Genomic DNA, 5481 nt, shown 5'->3' on the forward strand with positions numbered 1-5481 from the left:
TAAAACTAATTCAATTCAAAATCTTAAAAATACAAATAATATATCAAAAAATTCATAAAAATAAAACTAATTCAATTCAAAATCTTAAAAATACAAATAATATATCAAAAAATTCATAAAAATAAAACTAATTCAATTCAAAATCTTAAAAATACAAATAATATATCAAAAAATTCATAAAAATAAAACTAATTCAATTCAAATTCTTAAAAATACAAATTATCAAAAATTCATAAAAATAAAACTAATTCAATTCAAAAGTTCGTTGGCCCTCTACCCGCCTCTTTCCGCCGACCCCCTCTTCCTCCTCGTCTTCCCGCCATTTCTTCCCCGTCTTCCCGCCTCTTTCTTCCCGCCAATTGTTTCCCGCCAATTTCTTCCCGCCTCTTTCTTCCCGCCAATTTTTTCCCGCCAATTTCTTCCCGCCACTTTCTCCCGCCTCTTTCTTCCCGCCTCCCGTCTTCCCGCTCCCATTTTTCCCGCCATTTGTCACTACATATAGGTAGCCCGGCTTGGCCAAGTATCACATCTCTACAATCTCTCATCACTCTCTCATGGCTTCCACCGCACCCACTCTAACCTACCAGCAGGTGGAGGAGCTTTGCGCCTCGAACTACCCTTGCCCTCCGGGCTACCGCGTCCCTCGCCGGCCGGAGCCTAGCGCCGGCGGCGTGCCGGTCCCTCCCGTCCCTCGTGGTACCGCGCGCCGGCGGCCATCACGAACCACTACTACCTCGACCTCACGCCGGAGCAGCGGATGAATCCCCGCTGGCATCCCGATAACCAGCATACTTGGGACGCCTTCTTCATCAATCGGCGTGAGAGGGCGCTCGCCAGGTATGAGGAGGACGGTCTGCCTCCTGGAAACTTCCACGAGGCCGGCCGTCGGCTATGGTGGTACGGCCGGACTCTGCAGAGCGTCATGGACTACATCACGGCCGGCGATATCCCCCGCCCGCGCTACCCTCAGCTCGAGCCACGAGCGCCGCCCGACGACAGCGACGACAAGCAGCGACGATGACGCCGGCAACTTAGAAGGCGACGACTACCAGTACAACGGCGGCGGCTATGAAGACTACGAGTATGCATATTATACGCCTAGGCAGGAGTATGACTAAATCACTCCAAATTTCATGTATGTAGGAGTATGACTTAGTCACTCCAAATTTCCTATATGCAGGAGTATGACTTAGTCACTCCAAATTTCATGTATGCAGGAGTATGACTTAGTCACTCCAAATTTCATGTATCATCAGTGCTATCTCGAGTCAATTGAATCATTCGAAAATGGACACCAAACACATCACTGGTAATATAATTCACATGATTCATTCAACAAAGTTTGGTACAATAAATTATTACACATCATTTCTTCCCTTGTGTCCCCGCTTGCTTACGATTGTGCCGTATCCATGGAGCATCCTCATCATTTAACTTAATGCTTGGGTCGGTGTTCACTTTGAAGGGCGGAATTTCAGCAAACATATTATAATCTTCCGACATGTCTCTGTCTTGTCCTCCACTCCCACGATGTTTCTTTTCCCCGAAAGAACAATGTGGCGCTTTGGATCATCGCATGATGTACTGATCGTTTTCTTATCTTTCCGTTTCCTCGGTTTGCTACTCATGTCCTTCACATAGAAAACCTGAGCGACATCTTTCGCTAGGACGAATGGTTCGTCAAGGTAACCAAGATTGTTGAAATCCACCATTGTCATTCCGTATTGCTGGTCCACCTTTACCCCACCTCCCGTTAGCTTGAACCATTTGCACCGGAACAAAGGGACCCTAAAGGAGGGTCCATAGTCAAGTTCCCATATCTCCTCTATGTAACCATAATATGTGACCTTTTGCCCATTCTCGGTTGCTGCATCAAAGCGGACACCACTGTTTTGGTTGGTGCTCTTTTTATCTTGGGCGATCGTGTAAAATGTATTCCCATTTATCTCGTACCCTTGGAAAGTCGTTATAGTCGAAGATGGTGTCTTGGCCAACATGTACAGCTGATCTACAACCTTATTGTCACTCATTAAATGTTTTCTCAACCAACTCGCCGAAAGTCTCCATGTGGGCCTTCCTAATCCAGGATTCAGAGCTTCCTAGTGGTTGTCCGAGCGTAAAATATTCTTGTGTTTCTCAAAGTACGGAGCCACCAAGCTGGAATTGGTCGGAACCGTGTGGTGTGCTTCAGTCGAGAATGGCCGTCCATACATATCATTGATTTCCTTCCGATCGTGCCTTTTCCACTTAGTCTCCCTCGTGCCGCGATTGAGGAAGACCAATCGGCTTAAGGTCGTGAACAAAGTCAACACAAAACTCAATTACCTCCTCATTTCCATAGCCCTTGGCGATGCTTCCTTCTCGGCCTAGCACGGTTACGAACATATTTCTTTAATACTCCCATGAACCTCTCGAAGGGGAACATATTGTGTAGAAATACAGACCGAGAATGGAAATCTCATCGACTAGGTGAACCAGGAGGTGCGTCATAATATTGAAGAAGGATGGCGGGAACACCAACTCGAAACTGACAAGACATTGGATCACATCGTTCTGTAACCGTGGTAGAACTTCTGGATTGATTACCTTCTGAGAGATTGCATTGAGGAATGCACATAGCTTCACAATGGCTACTCGAACATTTTCCGGCAGGAGCCCCCTCAAAGCAATCGGAAGCAATTGCGTCATAATCACGTGGCAGTCGTGAGACTTCAGGTTTTGGAACTTTTTCTCCGCCATGTTTATTATTCCCTTTATATTGGACGAGAATCCCGACGGGACCTTCATACTGCTCGTGCATTCAAAAAAGATGACCTTCTCTTCTTTGGTCGAGCGTAGCCGGCACGACCTTGAAACCGTTCCGATGCCGGTCATCGTGGTCTTTCAAACTTTGCTGGTCCCGCCGTGCTTCCTTTGTATCATTTGACTTCCCATACACGCCCAAGAAGCTTAGGATGTTCACGCAAATATTCTTCGTAACGTGCATCACGTCGATTGCAGAGCGGACTTCTAGGACTTTCCAATATTCTAGCTCCCGAATATAGATTTCTTCTTCCACATGGCTACGTGCCCGTCAGCCTCCCTTCGGAACCGATTGTCCGCCAGGACCCTTTCCAAAGATGACTTTCAAATCCTTGACCATATCAAATACCTCAAGCACCAGCTGTGTTCCGCAGGCTTCGGCCGGTGATCTGCCTTGCCGTTGTAATGCTTGCCTTTCTTTCTTCATCGGATGACCTTTCTGAAGAAATCGACGATGCCCAAGGTACACGTTCTTCTTACAATTTGGCAAATGTACACTTTCGGCCTCATGTAAGCAAGTGCGTGCATGCATTGTATCCCTTATTTGACAAGCTCCCGAAAGGTTACTAAGAGCAGGCCAATCGTTGATGGTTACGAAAAGCAACGCTCGTAGGTCAAATTCCTCTTCTTTGTGCTCATCCCACACACGGACACCAGGTCTGCCCCACAGCTGTAAAAGCTCATCAACTAATGGCCTTAGGTACACATCGATGTCGTTGCCGGGTTGCTTCGGACCTTGGATGAGCACTCGGCATCATAATGAACTTCCGCTTCATGCACAACCAAGGAGGAAGGTTGTAGATGCATAGAGTCACGGCCAGTGTGCTATGGCTGGAGCTCGCTCGCCAAAAGGATTCATGCCATCCGTACTTAGACCAAATCTTATGTTCCTTGCGTCAGCCTGCAAAATCTTTGAACTCTCTGTCGATCTTTCTCCATTGCGTTCCATCTGCGGGGTGTCTCAACTCCCCGTCCGACTTACGGTCCTCTTTGTGCCATCGCAACAACTTGGCATGCTCTTTGTTCCCGAACAGACGTTTCAACCGTGGTATTATAGGAGCATACCACATCACCTTGGCGGGAACCCTCTTCCCGGGTTTCTGGCCCTCAACATCGTCACCAGTGGTCATCGCCTCGATCTTATAACGCAATGCAAGGCATACCGGGCATTCATTCAAATTCTCGTATTCACCGCGGTAGAGGATGCAGTCGTTGATGCATGCATGTATCTTCAGAACCTCTAAACCTAGAGGGCATACAACCTTCTTTGCTTCGTACGTAGTGGCGGGCAACTCGTTATTCTTTGGAAACATATTCTTCAACATTTTCAGCAAGTTTTCAAATGCCGAGTCAGCTACACCTGCCTGTGCCTTCCATCTCAAGCAAATCCAGTGTGCAGCCCAGCTTTTTCAGCACCATCATCGCATCCGGGGTACAGCGCCTTCCCGTGATCCTCTAACATGCGATCCAAATTCTCCCTCTCTTTTCAGTTTCGCAGCCGTCTCCGTGCATCAGCAATGGTCCGACCAAGATCATCAACGGGATCATCACGTGCCTCTTCTTCACCTTCCCCTTCACCTTCAAGCATCCTCCATGAAAGTATCACCGAAATGAGAAAGATAGCTTTCATCATTGAAATCATCCCCTTCTTCATCTTCTTCCATTATAACCCCTCTTTCTCCATGCTTGGTCCAACAATTATAGCTTGGCATGAAACCGTGCCGAAGCAGGTGCATGTGAACATCTCTTGAGGAAGAGTAACCCTTCCGATTCTTACACTTAACACATGGACAGATAACAAAACCCCCCCGCTTGTTCGCATTAGCCACTACGAGGAAATCTTTCAAACCCGTACCGAACTCGCCGGAGTCGGTTACCGACATCCATTGCCGATTCATCTGCATTATTATAATATAAAATATATAATTAACCATCATGCATTTGTTAAACTAACTAGCTACAAACAATATAAATTAAACAATGAACTACACACACATGCATATTTTATCAATGACACATCAAAGGTTTAAGTTGCTAACCGCGATCGAGGAGGAAAAAATAAATGAGAAAGCTCAAGTGTGACTCCAACACTTCATATCATGTTTGTTTCATGCTCTTGGGGCATTTCATCAAACACCTTATGTGCATAAGAGGAACCAAAAGCAAACCTAACACTCACTTGTGAAGTTTGTGAAGAGAATGGCTCCAAATGGCTAAGTGTTGGCTGCTGGATGGGTATATATAGGGAGGGGCTTTAGTCCCGGTTGGCCTGGCCAACCGCGACTAAAGGCCTCGGGCACTTTAGTCGCGGTTGGGCTGGCCAACCGCGACTAAAGCCCCCACGTGCACCAGCTGGCCACCGTGCGCCCGGGCCCAGGCCTTTGGTCGCGGTTCGCCACACGAACCGCGACTAAAGACCCCATTAGTCGCGGTTCCTTTACCTTCGCGACTTATGGGGCTTCCCGGAAGCCTGTTTTTCCACCAGTGGTAAGAAGTTGTGACCAAATAAATAGGTTTGCCTCGTATATCCAGGCACATCTTTTTAAGACATCCGATGATGGTTTCAGGATTTGGTACTCCATCAGACTAAGAACATCTTTAACTGATACCTCTTCGTATGCTAATTTAATTGCACCTCCATCTAGATCTCGTTGTGGGCGGGGGACACCGGAACACACC

This window comes from Lolium rigidum, chromosome 6 (genome assembly GCF_022539505.1).
Source record: "Lolium rigidum isolate FL_2022 chromosome 6, APGP_CSIRO_Lrig_0.1, whole genome shotgun sequence".
In the NCBI taxonomy this organism is placed as follows: Eukaryota; Viridiplantae; Streptophyta; class Magnoliopsida; order Poales; family Poaceae; genus Lolium; species Lolium rigidum.